The sequence below is a fragment of the Pelophylax lessonae genome, assembly GCF_965119305.1.
Source record: "Pelophylax lessonae genome assembly, chromosome: 2".
Classification (NCBI taxonomy): Eukaryota; Metazoa; Chordata; class Amphibia; order Anura; family Ranidae; genus Pelophylax; species Pelophylax lessonae.
In genome coordinates this window covers 56,985,525-57,006,390 of record NC_138769.1, presented here as the reverse complement: position 1 = coordinate 57,006,390, position 20,866 = coordinate 56,985,525, and the positions used below count along the sequence as shown (strand labels likewise).

At 47.7% G+C, this 20,866-nt stretch overlaps 1 protein-coding gene across 1 annotated transcript in view; it reads left to right on the top strand.

Moving 5' to 3' along the window:
* CRYBG3 (crystallin beta-gamma domain containing 3) overlaps window positions 1-20,866 on the top strand; it is a 297,693-nt gene that overhangs the window by 209,332 nt on the left and 67,495 nt on the right. The gene's annotated exons all lie outside the window — the stretch shown is intronic.

The window sequence follows — 20,866 nt, the reverse complement described above, 5'->3', positions numbered from 1 at the left end:
GGTCTGGCATAATGTTTAACAGCCCTTAGTTTTCATGAGTCATTAATGAGGCCAAATTATACCTTGTACCTATAGAAGAAGGTATTAAAAGTTTAACAGCCAGAAAAAGTGAGTTTTGTTTTTTCTGATAATGGCTAATTTTGATCAACAAAGTACTAGTAAAGATAGATAATGAAGGTAAGATTTTACAAGGGTTACCTTATTATAACGAAATGTTATCTCCACTAGAAATAATAAAATAATTTGTGTCCTGGTGTGTGTGTGTGTGTATACTATATTGTCAAAAGTATTGCTACGCCTGCCTTTATATGCACATGAACTTTAATGACATCTCGGTCTTAGTCCGTAGGGTTCAATATTAAGTTGGCCCACCCTTTGCAACTATAACACCTTCAACTCTTCTGGGAAGGCTGTCCACAAGGTTTAAGAGTGTGTCTGGGAATGTTTGACCATTCTTCCAGAAGCGCATTTGTAAGGTCAGGCACTGATTTTGAACAAGAAGGCCTGGCTTGCAGTCTCCGCTCTAATTCATCCTAAAGGCATTCTATCAGGCTGAGGTCAGGACTCTGTGCAGGCCAGTCAAGTTCCTCCACCCCAAACTCACTCATTAATAACTTTATGGACCTTGCTTTGTGCCCTGGTGCACAGTCATTTTGGAACAGGAAGGGGCCTTTCCCAGACTATTTCAACAAAGTTGGGAGCATGAAATTGTCCTAAATGTCTTGGTATGCTGATGACTTAAGAGTTCCCTTCACTGGAACTAAGGGGCCAAGCCCAACCCCTGAAAAACAACCCCACACCATAATCTCCCCTCCACCAAATGATTTGGACCAATACACAAAGCAAGGTCCATAAAGACATGGATGAGTGAGTTTGGGGTGGTCATTGGCTCACTGGCTGTGATTGACAGCAGTGGGAGCCATTGGCTCCCGCTGCTGTCTTAGCCAGTAAGGAAAGAGAGACCTGGGACAGCCGAGGCTCCTGTGCACAGCTCTGAATCAAGAGTGGCTCAGGTGAGTATTGGGGGGGCTGTGAGCGGAGCAGCATACGAAAGACTTTTTACCTTCATGCCTTTACAACTTTTTAAAGCCAAATTCCAAGCTTAATTTTCTAGCAGAATACCCAAACTGGTGTCTGTAAAACAGCATGGCTGGCACTGCATGGCATTAATGCATTGTATGTTGAACTTCTACACTCTTATTTCAGACATTTATTGATGTTCAGTTGGGAGTATTACAAAATAGCAATAGTTTAAAGGCTTACTTTGGGCAAAGGCTGACTTTGGGCAAAAGAACCTTACCAGGTTTAGAGCAGTAAACGTACCTTCACCTCAGCTGCAAACCTCTGTTCATGCAGGCTTTCTTCAGTGGCTTAAAACTAGTTTGTTTACATGTCCGATTAGCCCAGCTTCCACAGTACTTCTGACCATTATGGATGTAAGCTCTTCGGGTTTCATAGATTTCTGCACTGTCGTTATGTCAGCTCCCCCCTTCTCTTGGCCTTTCACAAAATGAAGTTTGAGGCCATTTGTGAATGGTCAGGTGGAGAGGAGTTGAGAGAAACAACCACAGTGCAAGAGTCTTGAGACCTGCAATGGCCCGGAAGTATGGTGGGTACTAAACGGACATGTAAACTAATTTGTTTTAGACCAATGAAGAAAATCTGCATAAACAAAGGCTTGCAGTTGAGGCTAAGGCTTGTTTACTGCTCTAAACCTGGTTTTGCACCTGAATTTGGCCTTTAATAATTTAAAAATAAATAAAATAAAAATTATAAAAGTGACAAATCACAATATACATGGCAAAAACATATACAGTGAGTGATGTACAAAGAAATTATGGACCAGTGATGTCCAAGTGCGATATCATCCACAATAACACAATTACACCAAGTGTATCTTAAATTGTGCAATGTAAACGAAATAAATCCCAAAGTATGAATAAAAAAATCAAGTCCAATGATATTTTCCACCAAGTGCTGGAAAAACAATATAAACTGAAGGTGATGTATCCAGTGCTCCGTGACTAAAGATCCCGCCACCAACTAGCTTTCCTCCTTACCAAAGATAATAAGGTAAAGCGCAGAAAATATTCTGATTGCTGGATGACAAGGAGGAGATATCTTAGAATAGTCACCCCGTGGTATGTTATGAATAGCCTCTTACCAAAAGACGGGTATGCCAAGCACAGAATGAATCCAGTAGTTGAAGTTCATACAATGGATGGATTGCCAATAATAATGTCCCGCTCCTACTATCGGTTCCTGTTTCCCCTAACTTCCACAAATGAACATGTGTGGGGCAGAGAAAAGACGGACCATAGAATATTATCCCCGAGATATGTTTATTAGAATAAGTATTGCACTTACATTAGAGAAAGGGATTCGAGCGTTGATAGCAATCTGGTACACAGATCCCGGCTGCAGACCGGGCTTGTGCGTGACGTCTGTGGCGGCGCGACACGCCTCCTCTCTAACGACGTTTCCTCTCAACAGGCTTCTACTGAGATAGCTTTAAGGCTCACATGGTCATTTTGAATTGTGAGCAAAATAGCCGTAATTCTGCAAACGTTCAAGTGTAAATCAGAGATCGCACAATGCACATTTCAGATGCCATTCATTTGAATGGCACCTAAAAATCGTGCTGCAAATGCAACAAACCACATCACGTGAAGCATGTTGCCCAAAAGTAGGTCCTGAACTTTTTGTGGGCGACAAGCTTAACACGATTTGGTTTGCCGCAATTGTAGCCCAACAATCGCAGCAGAACCCTTTTAGGCGCCATTTAAATTATTGGCATCTGAAATGTGCGATGTGCGCTTTGTCATTCACAGCTGGGCGTTTGGAAATTGTGGGCAGAATCGTAGCTGTTCTTCCCGCGATTCAAAACGCCCATGTGCGAATGCAGCCTAAGTAATTAAAATTACAAACTTTACTTGATATTATGTTATCTTTATTATTTACTAATTTAGCACAAGCTATTAAAAAATGACAATTTAGACTGGGGTTGTACTGTAAAAGGGCAAAGAGACCATTTTCTCCTTCTAATTAAGACCCCAGCATCTTGGTGTGAAATCAGAGCTTCCTTAGTATGCTAGTCATTATCCTAATGAGTTTCAAACTGCATTTTAGTAGCAAGTATATATACTGCTCAAACACTATAGTATAGAATCAAGTCAATTAAACTCCTGGGATAGGAGTCCCCCCATATAGATCCCCCCTTACAGCAGGCCAGGGTGAGGTGAGGTCCCCCGTATAGATCCCCCCTTACAGCAGGCCAGGGTGAGGTGAGGATCCCCATATAGATCCCCCGTTACAGCAGGCCAGGGTGAGGTGAGGTCCCATATAGATCCCCCCTTACAGCAAGCCAGGGTGAGGTGAGGTCCCCCATTAAGATCCCCCCTTACAGCAGACCAGGGTGAGGTGAGGTCCCATCCCCCATATAGATCTCCCCCTGTACAGTAGGCCAGGGTGAGGTGAGGTCCCCGTACCTCACCTCACCCAGGCCTGCTGTAAGGGGGGATCTATATGGGGGGCGGGACCTTACCTCACCCTGGCATGCTGTAAGGGGGATCTATAGGGATCTATATGGGGGACGGGACCTCACCTTACCCTAGCCTACTGTACGGGGGGAGGTCTATATGGGGGACGTGTTGCTGCTACACTTTTCATTGGTTAAGCTGACACGCAGCTCCTTTGTGCTCCAAACGGCTCCAAAACAAAACATGACGCGGCAGCACACACAGGAAACTTATTTTTAGTGTAATTGAACACTTTGTATATTAACCCACCAAAATAATACATTGCCACCCCATTGCCACCCCTCTTTTAAAAGTCTAGCTCCGCCACTGGTAACATCGTTCAGCATGATCGGTTTGGTGGTGAGTCAGTGATGGTCTGGGGAGGCATATCCATGGAGGGATGCACAGACCTCTACAGGCTAGACATTGGCACCCTTAATGCCATCAGGATAAACTTCTTTGGGTCTTTGGGCCAATTGTCAGACCCTAAGCTGGTGCAGTGGGTCCTGGAATCCTCCTGGTGAATGACAATGCCCGGCCTCATGTTGTAAGAGTATGCAGCCAGTTCTTGGAGGATGAAGGAATTGATACTAATGAATGTCCCCAATGCTCACCTGACCTAAATCCAATAGGACACCTCTGGCGGCAACCTGGCGTGCAACCTGGCGGCATCAGATGTTTTGGTCCATCTGATGCCGCCAGGTTGCACCTCAGTCTGTTCAGGAGCTCAGTGATGCCCTTGTCCAGATCTGGGAGGAAATACCCCAGGACACCATCTGTTGTCTCAGTAGGAGAATGCACCGACGTTGTCAGGCATGCATACAAATATTTTAGGGGCCATACAAACTACTAAGTACCATTTTGAGTTGCTGCAATGAAATTTCAGCAAAATGGACTAGCCTGCAACCTCATTTTTTCACTTTCAGGGTGTCTTTGAGTTCAGCCCACTGTAGATTGATAATTTTCATTTCCATCAAGCGATGTGGCATTCTTTCGTTCCTAACACATTACCCAGACCATATCAGTATAGATATCCAGCATGAGATTTTTCCCCATTGAGATCTGATGTGTTTTCAAAGTGTTCCTTTCATTTTTTTGAGCAGTACAATGCATTCCTAAAGTATTCAGACCCCCTTCAATTTTTACAATTTTGTTATTTTGTAGCCTGATACTACAGTTGTTTAAATTCATTTTTTCTCATTAATCTACACTCAGTACCCCATAATGGCAAAATGAAAACAGAATTTTAGAAAAGTATGTGAATTTATTAAAAAGAAAAACTGATATATCACATCTACTTAAGTATTCAAACCCTTTAAGCTCGGTTCACACTGGTGTGATATGCACTCCAGCTTTTTAAAAATTAATGGTTCTCTATGAGAGCTGTCTTAACTAGGGTTGAGCGGACACCTAGATGTCCGTGTTCGACGGGTTCGGCCGAACTTTAAAAAAAAGTCCGGGTCCGTGTCCCGGACTTTTACCGAACTTTTCCCGGACACCGAACCCCATTGAAGTCAATGGGGACCCGAACTTTAAGGCACTAAAATGGCTCTAAAACACCAATGGAAAGGGCTAGAGTGCTGCAAATGGCAGCAAAACGTAGTTAAGAGCATGGCAAGTGCTCTGCAAACAAATGTGGATAGGGAAATAACTTAAAACAACAAAAAAAAAACAGAAAAATAAAACAATGTTCTTCATCTCTGAAGGACGAGGCCCATATGGAGTAGGAGGGAGGTTGAGGTGGTGGTGGATGTGGCGGTGTCATAGGCGTGCGCACAGGGTGTGCCTGGTGTACCTGGGCACACCCTAATCACCTAGGGCACATAGCATTATCGCTCTGTTTGCCAGTGAGGAGATGGGAAAGATCTCCCTCGCACCTGCTCTGCTCTATTTCTCTTTGCCAGCAGGGAGAGTAATGTATCGGGGCCATGTACATGTAGGCAAACACATGCATGTGTATTTCAACTTTGGGGTGCACACCCTAATGCAATAGACTGCGCACACCTATGGGCGGTGTAGGTGGAAGCGGCGGTGGAGGAGGACCAGGGCCGGATTAAGAGCATCATGGTCTTGGTGCTGAGGATTTTAAAGGGCCTTAAGGGCCGTGCCTTGGCATGCACCCAGAGGAGGAAGGGTGCAACCATGCATGCCTAATTCAACATCGGATGCTGTCTCTGAAGCCCATAAACACATCCATGCATCGGCAACTGTCCCTCCTTGTCCGGCCTTCGCGCTGTGTGGGGAGGTTCTGAGGGTGCTGCCTGGGGAAGCGAGCATAGAAGCCAGACTTCTGTGTTTACAAGTGACAGAAGAGCGGTCACAGTGAATATGGCCAACCCGGGGCCTATATAAAAGGTAGGGGCCTGCATGGAGCTGCAGCTCCAATAGCCCCTACGTTAATCTGGCCCTGAGGAGGAGGACGAGGTAGCCAACACTGCTTCTTTTCACAAATTTTAAATGAGGGTACACCCCAAAAGAGTGAGAGAGAGCAAAAATGGAACAATGGCTGGGTAAGGTCGGTATCCATTGCTATTCTGCACAAGGTACGGAAAAGTCCCGTGGGATCCATGCCTGGTTCATTTTAATGAACGTGAGCTTGTCCACATTGTCTCTGGACAGGCGGCTGCGCTTGTCTGTTATAACACCCCCAGCCGTGCTAAATACCCGTTCAGATAATACACTGGCTGCAGGGCACGCCAGCACCTCCAAGGCGTAAAGGGCAAGCTCAGGCCATGTGCCCAATTTGGAGACCCAGAAGTTGAAGGGGGCAGACCCCTCATTCACTACATGTAGGCGTGTGCACACATACTGCTCCACCATGTTGGTAAAATGCTGCCTCCTGCTAAGACGTTCCATCTGAGCTGCTGGTGCTGCTGTTTGTTGTGGCGTGCTGACAAAGCTTTTCCACATTTCGGCCATGCTAACCCTGCCTTCTGAGGTGCTGGCGGTGCCCTGGTTGAGTTGGCGACCTCCTCCTCCTCCTCCTCCTCTGCCTTGTGCTTCCACTGTGGCCCCGCTGTCAGATGGGAATGCCAGCAGCATCGCGTCTACCAGCGTGCGCTTGTACTCACGCATCTTGCGATCGCGCTCCAGTGAGTGAATTAAGGACGGTACGTTGTCCTTGTAACGGGGATCCAGCAGCGTGGCCACCCAGTAATCAGCACAAGTTAGAATGTGGGCAACTCGGCGGTCGTTGTGGAGACACTGCAGCATGTAATCGCTCATGTGTGCCAGGCTGCCCAGAGGCGACGAAAGGCTGTCCTCTGTGGGAGGTGTATCGTCCGTGTCCTCTGTATCCCCCCAGCCACGCACCAGTGATGGCCATGAGCTGGCCTGGGTGCCACCCTGCTGTGAACATGGTTCCATCTCCTCCTCCAGCTCCTCCTCCTCCTCATCCTCCTCATCCTCCAGAACTGTGCCCCTGCTGGACAATTGTGTCCCTGGCGTTTGTGTGTGCAGGAACCCACCCTCGGAGCCCCTTGCGAATGACTGCCCTGAAAGCCTTGGAAATGTTACCTCTTCATCCTCCTCCTCCTCCTCATCCTGTGCCACATCCTCTTCCATCATCGCCCGAATTGTTTTTTCAAGGAGGCATAGAAGTGGGATAGTTAAGCTGAGAACGGCGTCATTGCCACTGGCCATGTTGGTGGAGTACTCAAAACAGCGCAACAAGGCACACAGGTCTCGCATGGAGGCCCAGTTATTGGTGGTGAAGTGGTGCTGTTCCGCAGAGCGACTCACGCGTGCGTGCTGCAGCTGAAACTCCACTATGGCCTGCTGCTGCTCGCACAGTCTTTCCAGCATGTGCAAGGTGGAGTTCCACCTTGTGGGCACGTCACATATGAGGCGGTGAGCGGGAAGGCCGAAGTTACGCTGCAGCGCTGCCAGGCGAGCAGCAGCAGGGTGAGAATGCCGAAAGTGCGCACAAACGGCCCGCACTTTCTGCAGCAGCTCTGACATATCGGGGTAGTTTTTAAGGAACCTCTGCACCACCAAATTCAGCACATGCGCCAGGCAAGGGATGTGCGTCAAACCGGCTAGGCCCAGAGCTGCTATGAGATTTCTCCCGTTATCGCACACCACCAGGCCGGGCTTGAGGCTCGCTGGCAGCAACCACTCATTTGTCTGCTGTTCCATGCTCCTCCACAACTCCTGCGCGGTGTGTGGTTTGTCCCCCAAACAGGCAAGTTGTAAAACTGCCTGCTGTCGTTTACCCCTGGCCGTGCTGAAGTTGGTGGTGAAGGTGTTACGCTGTCCGGATGAGGAGGCGGTAGAGGATGAGGAAGCGGAGTAGGAGGAGTTAGGAACAGGAGGCAAACTGAAGCGCCCTGCAATCCTCTGTGGTGGAAGGACATGCGCCAAATTGCTATCCGCCTCAGGCCCATCCGCCACTGCATTTACCCAGTGTGCCGTTGATATAACGCCCCTGACCGTGCTTACTGGTCCACGTATCGGTAGTTAGGTGGACCTTGGCACAGATGGCGTTGCGCAGTGCACACCTGATTTTTTCCCCCACTTGGTTGTGCAGGGAAGGGATGGCTTGCCTGGAAAAGTAGTGGCGGCTGGGCACGACGTACTGTGGGACAGCCACCGACATAAGGTTTTTAAAACTGTGCGTCTCCACCAGACGGAATGACAGCATTTCAAAGGCCAATAATTTTGAAATGCTGGCATTCAGGGCCAGGGATCGCGGGTGGGTAGGGGGGTACTTCCTCTTCCTCTCAAGTGTTTGGGAGATGGAAAGCTGAACGCTTCCACGGGACATTGTGGAGATGGTTGTTGGTGACCCAGGTGGTGGTGTTGCTGACAGATCGTCTGTTTGCGGGGTGGCAGGTGCCGGTATCACTACAGATGTGGCTGGAGCGGCCGAGACTGCAGCAGAAGAGGAAGCAGGATGAGCCAGAGACGTTTCTTGGTTTTGAAGGTGTGTACTCCACTGCAGCTCGTGCTTTGCACTTAGATGCCTGATCATGCAGGTTGTGCTCAGGTTGAGAAGGTTTATGCCTCGCTTCAAGCTCTGATTGCACAGGGTGCAAACCACTCGTGTCCTGTCATCAGCACATTTTCTAAAGAACTTCCACGCTAGAGAACTCCTTTGAGCTGACTTTGGTGCGCTCGTTCCCTTGCTGCGTTGGGCAGTAGCGGGCGTAGTGTCTAGGGCACGGCCGCTCCGCTTCTGCACCCTGCTCCCTCTTCTGCTGTGCTGGTGGCTCTGTGCGACCACCGCCTCTTCCTCCAAACTACTCAGGTCACCTGCATGACGTTCATTCCATGTGGGGTCGAGGACCTCATCGTCCTCCACATCATCTTCCACCCAGTCTTCACCCCTGCCCTCCTTGTCGGTCTCCACAATGCTGAACGCCGCAGCAGTTGGCACCTGCGTTTCGTCATCATCGGAGACGTGCTGCGATGATCCTTGCATGTACTCATCTTGAGAAATAAGTGGTTGGGCATCGCTGCACTCAATCTCTTCCACTTCTGGGGCAGGGCTAGGTGGATGGCCCTGGGAAACCCTGCTGACAGAGTCATCAAAAAGAAGAAGAGACTGCTGTATGGCTTGGGGCTCAGACTGCTTGCCTGATTTGCAAGGGGGTGAGGTGAAAGACGGTTGGACATCGGCTGCAGGTGCCAACTGTGACCTTTCTGCAGTAGACTGGGTGGGAGACAATGTGAAGGAACTGGAGGCACTGTCAGCAGCAAACCAATCTACTATCGCCTCCACTTGTTCTGGCCTCATCACTTCTAGGGGCGTATGATGCCCTACCAAATACTGATGCAGGTTCTGTCGCCTACTCACACTTGAGGAAGGTGTTTCACTTGTGCGTGTAGCTGGCACAGATCGACCACGTCCTCTCCTTGCAACAGGAGCTCTAGCAGCAGCACCACCAGTGGCGGAGCTAGACTTTTAAAACAGGGGTGGCAAAGGGGTGGCTAGGTATTATTTTGGGGGGTCAATATACAAAGTGTAATTTAGTGTCAGATTCGTCCACCGCAATGTCGCAGTCCCTCTAATGATCGCTGCCATTACTAGTAAAGACAGGATACAGGTGGTGGTGATCAGAGGATACAGACAGGATACAGGTTTGCCCCCAATGATTATTGCAGAGTGCCACAGCAATGCACCCAATGATTATTGCAGAGTGCCACAGCAATGCCCCCAATGATTATTGCAGAGTGCCACAGCAATGCCCCCAATGATTATTGCAGAGTGCCACAGAAATGCCCCCAATGATTATTGCAGAGTGCCACAGCAATGCCCCCAATGATTATTGCAGAGTGCCACAGAAATGCCCCCAATGATTATTGCAGAGTGCCACAGCCTTGCCCCCAATGATTATTGCAGAGTGAGACAGCAATGCCCCCAATGATTATTGCAGAGTGAGACAGCAATGCCCCCAATGATTATTGCAGAGTGAGACAGCAATGCACCCAATGATTATTGCAGAGTGCCACAGCAATGCCCCCAATGATTATTGCAGAGTGCCACAGCAATGCCCCCAATGATTATTGCAGAGTGCCACAGAAATGCCCCCAATGATTATTGCAGAGTGCCACAGCCTTGCCCCCAATGATTATTGCAGAGTGAGACAGCAATGCCCCCAATGATTATTGCAGAGTGAGACAGCAATGCCCCCAATGATTATTGCAGAGTGCCACAGAAATGCCCCCAATGATTATTGCAGAGTGCCACAGAAATGCCCCCAATGATTATTGCAGAGTGAGACAGCAATGCCCCCAATGATTATTGCAGAGTGCCACAGCCTTGCCCCCAATGATTATTGCAGAGTGCCACAGCAATGCACCCAATGATTATTGCAGAGTGCCACAGCAATGCCCCCAATGATTATTGCAGAGTGCCACAGCAATGCCCCCAATGATTATTGCAGAGTGCCACAGCAATGCCCCCAATGATTATTGCAGAGTGCCACAGCCTTGCCCCCAATGATTATTGCAGAGTGAGACAGCAATGCCCCCAATGATTATTGCAGAGTGAGACAGCAATGCCCCCAATGATTATTGCAGAGTGCCACAGAAATGCCCCCAATGATTATTGCAGAGTGAGACAGCAATGCCCCCAATGATTATTGCAGAGTGCCACAGCCTTGCCCCCAATGATTATTGCAGAGTGCCACAGCAATGCACCCAATGATTATTGCAGAGTGCCACAGCAATGCCCCCAATGATTATTGCAGAGTGCCACAGCAATGCCCCCAATGATTATTGCAGAGTGCCACAGAAATGCCCCCAATGATTATTGCAGAGTGAGACAGCAATGCCCCCAATGATTATTGCAGAGTGAGACAGCAATGCCCCCAATGATTATTACAGAGTGCCACAGAAATGCCCCCAATGATTATTGCAGAGTGAGACAGCAATGCCCCCAATGATTATTGCAGAGTGCCACAGCCTTGCCCCCAATGATTATTGCAGAGTGAGACAGCAATGCCCCCAATGATTATTGCAGAGTGAGACAGCAATGCCCCCAATGATTATTGCAGAGTGCCACAGAAATGCCCCCAATGATTATTGCAGAGTGCCAGCAATGCCCCCAATGATTATTGCAGAGTGCCAGCAATGCCCCCAATGATTATTGCAGAGTGAGACAGCAATGCCCCCAATGATTATTGCAGAGTGCCACAGAAATGCCCCCAATGATTATTGCAGAGTGCCACAGAAATGCCCCCAATGATTATTGCAGAGTGCCACAGCAATGCCCCCAATGATTATTGCAGAGTGAGACAGCAATGCCCCCAATGATTATTGCAGAGTGAGACAGCAATGCCCCCAATGATTATTGCAGAGTGAGACAGCAATGCCCCCAATGATTATTGCAGAGTGCCAGCAATGCCCCCAATGATTATTGCAGAGTGCCAGCAATGCCCCCAATGATTATTGCAGAGTGAGACAGCAATGCCCCCAATGATTATTGCAGAGTGAGACAGCAATGCCCCCAATGATTATTGCAGAGTGAGACAGCCTTGCCCCCAATGATTATTGCAGAGTGCCACAGCAATGCCCCCAATGATTATTGCAGAGTGCCAGCAATGCCCCCAATGATTATTGCAGAGTGCCAGCAATGCCCCCAATGATTATTGCAGAGTGCCACAGCAATGCCCCCAATGATTATTGCAGAGTGCCACAGAAATGCCCCCAATGATTATTGCAGAGTGCCACAGCCTTGCCCCCAATGATTATTGCAGAGTGAGACAGCAATGCCCCCAATGATTATTGCAGAGTGAGACAGCAATGCCCCCAATGATTATTGCAGAGTGAGACAGCAATGCCCCCAATGATTATTGCAGAGTGCCACAGCAATGCCCCCAATGATTATTGCAGAGTGCCACAGAAATGCCCCCAATGATTATTGCAGAGTGCCACAGCCTTGCCCCCAATGATTATTGCAGAGTGAGACAGCAATGCCCCCAATGATTATTGCAGAGTGAGACAGTAATGCCCCCAATGATTATTGCAGAGTGCCACAGAAATGCCCCCAATGATTATTGCAGAGTGCCACAGAAATGCCCCCAATGATTATTGCAGAGTGCCACAGCCTTGCCCCCAATGATTATTGCAGAGTGCCACAGCCTTGCCCCCAATGATTATTGCAGAGTGCCACAGCAATGCACCCAATGATTATTGCAGAGTGCCACAGCAATGCCCCCAATGATTATTGCAGAGTGCCACAGCAATGCACCCAATGATTATTGCAGAGTGAGACAGCAATGCCCCCAATGATTATTGCAGAGTGCCACAGCCTTGCCCCCAATGATTATTGCAGAGTGCCACAGCAATGCACCCAATGATTATTGCAGAGTGCCACAGCAATGCCCCCAATGATTATTGCAGAGTGCCACAGAAATGCCCCCAATGATTATTGCAGAGTGAGACAGCAATGCCCCCAATGATTATTGCAGAGTGAGACAGCAATGCCCCCAATGATTATTGCAGAGTGAGACAGCAATGCCCCCAATGATTATTGCAGAGTGAGACAGCCTTGCCCCCAATGATTATTGCAGAGTGCCACAGCAATGCCCCCAATGATTATTGCAGAGTGCCAGCAATGCCCCCAATGATTATTGCAGAGTGCCAGCAATGCCCCCAATGATTATTGCAGAGTGAGACAGCAATGCCCCCAATGATTATTGCAGAGTGAGACAGCCTTGCCCCCAATGATTATTGCAGAGTGCCAGCAACGCCCCCAATGATTATTGCAGAGTGCCAGCAATGCCCCCAATGATTATTGCAGAGTGCCAGCAATGCCCCCAATGATTATTGCAGAGTGCCAGCAATGCCCCCAATGATTATTGCAGAGTGCCAGCAATGCCCCCAATGATTATTGCAGAGTGCCAGCAATGCCCCCAATGATTATTGCAGAGTGCCAGCAATGCCCCCAATGATTATTGCAGAGTGCCAGCAATGCCCCCAATGATTATTGCAGAGTGCCAGCAATGCCCCCAATGATTATTGCAGAGTGCCAGCAATGCCCCCAATGATTATTGCAGAGTGCCAGCAATGCCCCCAATGATTATTGCAGAGTGCCACAGCAATGCCCCCAATGATTATTGCAGAGTGCCAGCAATGCCCCCAATGATTATTGCAGAGTGCCAGCAATGCCCCCAATGATTATTGCAGAGTGCCACAGCAATGCCCCCAATGATTATTGCAGAGTGCCAGCAATGCCCCCAATGATTATTGCAGAGTGAGACAGCCTTGCCCCCAATGATTATTGCAGAGTGCCACAGCAATGCCCCCAATGATTATTGCAGAGTGCCAGCAATGCCCCCAATGATTATTGCAGAGTGACAGCAATGCCCCCAATGATTATTGCAGAGTGAGACAGCAATGCCCCCAATGATTATTGCAGAGTGAGACAGCCTTGCCCCCAATGATTATTGCAGAGTGCCAGCAACGCCCCCAATGATTATTGCAGAGTGCCAGCAACGCCCCCAATGATTATTGCAGAGTGCCAGCAATGCCCCCAATGATTATTGCAGAGTGCCAGCAATGCCCCCAATGATTATTGCAGAGTGCCAGCAATGCCCCCAATGATTATTGCAGAGTGCCAGCAATGCCCCCAATGATTATTGCAGAGTGCCAGCAATGCCCCCAATGATTATTGCAGAGTGCCAGCAATGCCCCCAATGATTATTGCAGAGTGCCAGCAATGCCCCCAATGATTATTGCAGAGTGCCACAGCAATGCCCCCAATGATTATTGCAGAGTGCCAGCAATGCCCCCAATGATTATTGCAGAGTGCCAGCAATGCCCCCAATGATTATTGCAGAGTGCCACAGCAATGCCCCCAATGATTATTGCAGAGTGCCAGCAATGCCCCCAATGATTATTGCAGAGTGAGACAGCCTTGCCCCCAATGATTATTGCAGAGTGCCACAGCATTTGCCCCCAATGATTATTGCAGAGTGCCACAGCAATGCCCCCAATGATTATTGCAGAGTGCCACAGCATTTGCCCGCAATCATTGCAGAGTGCCAGCGTCCCCCCCCCCCCCCCCCATGAGACCGGCTTACTTACCTCACGGACGGACGGTCATCACAGCAGCTTCTCATCGGTCCGCGGCTCCCTGCATCTTCTCAGTCCTCCCGCCGGCGCCTCCTCGACCAATGGCACGGCATTTGCCATTCGGCCAATCAGGAAGCGGGAGGACCCGCTCCCTGATTGGCCGGAGGAGGATCCATGTGACAATAGCGAATTTTCATTCGCTATTGTCACAGAATGGGCGGGCTCGGCTTCGGGACGCACTGTTCTGCTGCTCCCTGACCCTGGCCGCCAGCTTAGAGGGATCAGCCGGTTCTGCGAACCGGCTGATCCCATCCCACCACTGCCTGTGATTCCTCCGCTGTCAGCCTGGATCGGGGTGGCAACAGGGGTGGCAGGGACTTTTTCTGGGGTGTCAATTGACACCCCAGCTAACCCTCTGGCTCCGCCACTGAGCACCACCACGACCCAGGCCACGGCCCCTATTTGACGCTCTCCTCATATTTCTGAAATTTAAGATCTTGCCCTAGAAAGGTCTTTATTGAATAGCGGAACAAAAGAACAACAGTATCGCACGGGTGTATCTCACAGTCAAATATGCAAACTATGCCGCAATTTAATGTTTTTTACACCAAAAGGGTGTGTATTGAATAGCGGAATAGGATAAAAAACTGGTGTATCTCACACGTACAAACACAGACTAGGCCCGATTAAATTTTTTCCTACCCTAAAGGGAGGATGAGGAAGAGGAGTATGGAACAGGCAGCACCCTCAAATCTTCAGAAGTATGAGATGAACCCCAAAAACTTGGAAAGGTGGACCTCACACGTACCGACACAGACTATTCCGCAATTTAATTGAGCCACAAAGGTTTTTATTGAATAGCGGAATAGGAAATATGATAAAAAAAAAGTGTATGTTTTTCACACGTACAGAAGCACACTAGGCCCCAATTACTATTGTTTGTACACCTAAAAGGATGGATGAGGAGGAGGAGGAGGAGGAGGAGTATAGAACAGGCAGCACCCTCAAAGCTTCAGAAGTATGAGATGAACCCCAAAAACTTGGAAAGGTGGATCTCACACGTACCGACACAGACTATTCCGCAATTTAATTGAGCCCCAAAGGTTTTTATTGAATAGCGGAATAGGAAATATGATCAAAAAAAAGTGTATGTTTTTCACACGTACAGAAGCACACTAGGCCCCAATTACTATTGTTTGTACACCTAAAAGGATGGATGAGGAGGAGGAGGAGGAGGAGGAGTATAGAACAGGCAGCACCCTCAAAGCTTCAGAAGTATGAGATGAACCCCAAAAACTTGGAAAGGTGGATCTCACACGTACAGACACAGACTATTCCGCAATTTAATTGAGCCCCAAAGGTTTTTATTGAATAGCGGAATAGGAAATATGATCAAAAAAAAGTGTATGTTTTTCACACGTACAGAAGCACACTAGGCCCCAATTACTATTGTTTGTACACCTAAAAGGATGGATGAGGAGGAGGAGGAGTATAGAACAGGCAGCACCCTCAAAGCTTCAGAAGTATGAGATGAACCCCAAAAACTTGGAAAGGTGGATCTCACACGTACCGACACAGACTATTCCGCAATTTAATTGAGCCCCAAAGGTTTTAATTGAATAGCGGAATAGGAAATATGATCAAAAAAAAGTGTATGTTTTTCACACGTACAGAAGCACACTAGGCCCCAATTACTATTGTTTGTACACCTAAAAGGATGGATGAGGAAGAGGAGGAGGAGGAGTATAGAACAGGCAGCACCCTCAAAGCTTCAGAAGTATGAGATGAACCCCAAAAACTTGGAAAGGTGGATCTCACACGTACCGACACAGACTATTCCGCAATTTAATTGAGCCCCAAAGGTTTTTATTGAATAGCGGAATAGGAAATATGATAAAAAAAAAGTGTATGTTTTTCACACGTACAGAAGCACACTAGGCCCCAATTACTATTGTTTGTACACCTAAAAGGATGGATGACGAGGAGGAGGAGGAGGAGTATAGAACAGGCAGCACCCTCAAAGCTTCAGAAGTATGAGATTGTGTTCACTGTACCCCACAAAGATTGTGTTCACTGTACCCCACAAAGGTTTTGTTCACTGCACCCCACAAAGATTGTGTTCACTGTACCCCACAAAGGTTTTGTTCACTGCACCCCACAAAGGTTTTGTTCACTGTACCCCACAAAGATTGTGTTCACTGCACTCCAAAAGGATTGTCTTCACTGCACCCCACAAAGATTGTGTTCACTGTACCCCACAAAGGTTTTGTTCACTGCACCCCACAAAGATTGTGTTCACTGTACCCCCCAAAGATTTTGTTCACTGCACCCCACAAGGATTGTCTTCACTGCACCCCACAAGGATTGTCTTCACTGCACCCCACAAGGATTGTCTTCACTGCACCCCACAAAGATTGTGTTCACTGTACCCCACAAAGATTTTGTTCACTGTACCCCACAAAGATTTTGTTCACTGCACTCCAAAAGGATTGTCTTCACTGCACCCCACAAAGATTGTGTTCACTGTACCCCACAAAGGTTTTGTTCACTGCACCCCACAAAGATTGTGTTCACTGTACCCCACAAAGGTTTTGTTCACTGCACCCCACAAAGATTGTGTTCACTGTACCCCACAAAGATTGTGTTCACTGTACCCCACAAAGGTTTTGTTCACTGCACCCCACAAAGATTGTGTTCACTGTACCCCACAAAGGTTGTGTTCACTGCACCCCACAAAGGTTTTGTTCACTGCACCCCACAAAGATTGTGTTCACTGCACCCCACAAAGATTGTGTTCACTGTACCCCACAAAGGTTTTGTTCACTGCACCCCACAAAGATTGTGTTCACTGTACCCCACAAAGATTGTGTTCACTGTACCCCACAAAGGTTTTGTTCACTGCACCCCACAAAGATTGTGTTCACTGTACCCCACAAAGGTTGTGTTCACTGCACCCCACAAAGGTTTTGTTCACTGCACCCCACAAAGATTGTGTTCACTGCACCCCACAAAGATTGTGTTCACTGTACCCCACAAAGGTTTTGTTCACTGCACCCCACAAAAATTGTGTTCACTGTACCCCACAAAGATTGTGTTCACTGCACTCCAAAAGGATTGTATTCACTGCACCCCACAAAGATTGTGTTCACTGTACCCCACAAAGGTTTTGTTCACTGCACCCCACAAAGATTGTGTTCACTGTACCCCACAAAGGTTTTGTTCACTGCACCCCACAAAGATTGTGTTCACTGTACCCCCCAAAGATTTTGTTCACTGCACCCCACAAGGATTGTCTTCACTGCACCCCACAAGGATTGTCTTCACTGCACCCCACAAAGATTGTGTTCGCTGTACCCCACAAAGATTTTGTTCACTGCACCCCACAAAGATTGTGTTCACTGTACCCCACAAAGATTTTGTTCCCTGCACTCCAAAAGGATTGTCTTCACTGCACCCCACAAAGATTGTGTTCACTGTACCCCACAAAGGTTTTGTTCACTGCACCCCACAAAGATTGTGTTCACTGTACCCCACAAAGGTTTTGTTCACTGCACCCCACAAAGATTGTGTTCACTGTACCCCACAAAGATTGTGTTCACTGTACCCCACAAAGGTTTTGTTCACTGCACCCCACAAAGATTGTGTTCACTGTACCCCACAAAGGTTGTGTTCACTGCACCCCACAAAGGTTTTGTTCACTGCACCCCACAAAGATTGTGTTCACTGCACCCCACAAAGATTGTGTTCACTGTACCCCACAAAGGTTTTGTTCATTGCACCCCACAAAGATTGTGTTCACTGTACCCCACAAAGATTGTGTTCACTGCACTCCAAAAGGATTGTCTTCACTGCACCCCACAAAGATTGTGTTCACTGTACCCCACAAAGGTTTTGTTCACTGCACCCCACAAAGATTGTGTTCACTGTACCCCACAAAGGTTTTGTTCACTGCACCCCACAAAGATTGTGTTCACTGTACCCCCCAAAGATTTTGTTCACTGCACCCCACAAGGATTGTCTTCACTGCACCCCACAAGGATTGTCTTCACTGCACCCCACAAAGATTGTGTTCACTGTACCCCACAAAGATTTTGTTCACTGCACCCCACAAAGATTGTGTTCACTGTACCCCACAAAGATTTTGTTCACTGCACTCCAAAAGGATTGTCTTCACTGCACCCCACAAAGATTGTGTTCACTGTACCCCACAAAGGTTGTGTTCACTGCACCCCACAAAGATTGTGTTCACTGTACCCCACAAAGGTTTTGTTCACTGCACCCCACAAAGATTGTGTTCACTGTACCCCACAAAGATTGTGTTCACTGTACCCCACAAAGGTTTTGTTCACTGCACCCCACAAAGATTGTGTTCACTGTACCCCACAAAGGTTGTGTTCACTGCACCCCACAAAGGTTTTGTTCACTGCACCCCACAAAGATTGTGTTCACTGCACCCCACAAAGATTGTGTTCACTGTACCCCACAAAGGTTTTGTTCACTGCACCCCACAAAGATTGTGTTCACTGTACCCCACAAAGATTGTGTTCACTGCACTCCAAAAGGATTGTCTTCACTGCACCCCACAAAGATTGTGTTCACTGTACCCCACAAAGGTTTTGTTCACTGCACCCCACAAAGATTGTGTTCACTGTACCCCACAAAGGTTTTGTTCACTGCATCCCACAAAGATTGTGTTCACTGTACCCCCCAAAGATTTTGTTCACTGCACCCCACAAGGATTGTCTTCACTGCACCCCACAAGGATTGTCTTCACTGCACCCCACAAAGATTGTGTTCACTGCACCCCACAAAGGTTTTGTTCACTGCACCCCACAAAGATTGTGTTCACTGTACCCCCCCAAAGATTTTGTTCACTGCACCCCACAAGGATTGTCTTCTCTGCACCCCACAAAGATTGTGTTCACTGTACCCCCCAAAGATTTTGTTCACTGCACCCCAAAATGATTGTCTTCACTGCACCCCACAAGGATTGTCTTCACTGCACCCCACAAAGATTGTGTTCACTGTACCCCCACAAAGGTTTTGTTCACTGCACCCCACAAAGATTTTGTTCACTGCACTCCAAAAGGATTGTGTTCACTGCACCCCAAAAAGATTGTGTTCACTGCAGCCCACACACAGAAAAATGGATGTGGATCACTGACACCTGCCTATCTCCTATCCCACACCACACAGCAATATCGATTGTAGTTTGTAGAACACACTTTCCCTAAAATTCAGCAGACTCTGTCCCTAACAGGATTGAGAAGAGATCGTAGATCAGGAGAACTAAGTGCAGACCCCACCCCACACAGCAATATCGATTGTAGTTTGTAGAACACACTGACCCTATAATTCAGCAGACTCTATCCCTAAAATGCCTACAACTCGCCCTGCCTAAACACTCCGACCTGTCCCTCAATTCTATCCGGACACAAATGTTTTTTTCCTGCCTATCTTTCCCTAATCAGCAGCCAGCACGTTGATGTGTGCTCTGTCCCTGATCTAAGCAGCATAATGACGCCGCTGCGGCTGCCTCAAACTTATAAAGACTTGGTCACATGCTTCAGACGGCCAATCACAGCTACTGAGACATTTGCAGGCATGGCTGGGATGGCTTAAGGCACACCAGTTAAACGATTGTTGATTGGCTGTTGAAAGCCCGCCATGAAAAGAGCGCCAAAGCATGCAAAACCCGGAAATAAAACGACCGAACACGGATTTTTACCCGAATATACAGTAAAGTGTCCGTGTTCGTGTTCGGGTAACAAAAATCCAATTATTCGGTACGAACACGAATAATACAGTCCGTGTTCGCTCAACACTAGTCTTAACTGGTCCGACTTGTGTCAGTCCAACTTTTAAAAAAGGTTCCTGCACTACTTTGGTCCGACTTCAGCCCTTTGAATATCATTGAAGTCATATCCAAGTCGGATCATCAAAAAAAAAAAATCCATCCCAGACCTTTAGGTCATTTTAAAGGTCACGTCCTTTTTTTTTTTTTTTAAATTGACATGGGGTTCCCCCTCAAGACCCAAGTCGCACTCATCCCAAAGTTAGATCTAAGTCTGATCCCGTTTATTAAAGTTGCATGGAAGTCGGATCGATGTCGGAGCGATGTTGCAGGGCAAAGTCGGACTGACAGTGTGAACTGGGCCTAACTTTGTTGAAGCACCTTTGGCAGCAATTACAGCCTTGAGTCTTTTTGAGTAAGACATGACAAGCTTTGCACACTTGGATTGGGGGATTTTCTGCCATTCTTCTTTGCAAACCCGCACTGTGTGCAGAGACAGAGCTGTCAGGTCCCCGCTCTTCTCTATGGGGGAATCAGGTGACATGTCTCCGCTCACATCCGATGCCCCATAGAGATGGATGGGGCATCCGTTCAGATCCGCCTGAAAAACTTACAGGCGGATGTGAACGGTCCGCAAGTGTGAAAGGGGCCTTAGGGGTATCCGAATAAAGGAAGCTGAATGCAAATGCACGCCACACTTTTCACATATTTATTCCCCAAAAATCTTTTAAAACCATCATCATTTATCATTTTTCTTCCACTTCACAATTATGTGCCACTTTGTGTTGGTCTGTCATTTAAAATCCCAATAAAATACATTCACGTTTTTGGTTGTAACTTGACAAAATATGGATAGTTTCAAGGTGTTTGAATACTTTTTCAAGGCACTGTAGATTAATGAGAGAAAAATGAATGTAAACAACTGTAGTATCAGGCTGCAAAATAACAAAATTAAAAAAAGTAAAGGGGGTCTGAATACTTTATGAATGTACTGTATATAACCATAGGACTCAAAGATGTAAAACTAAAGCGG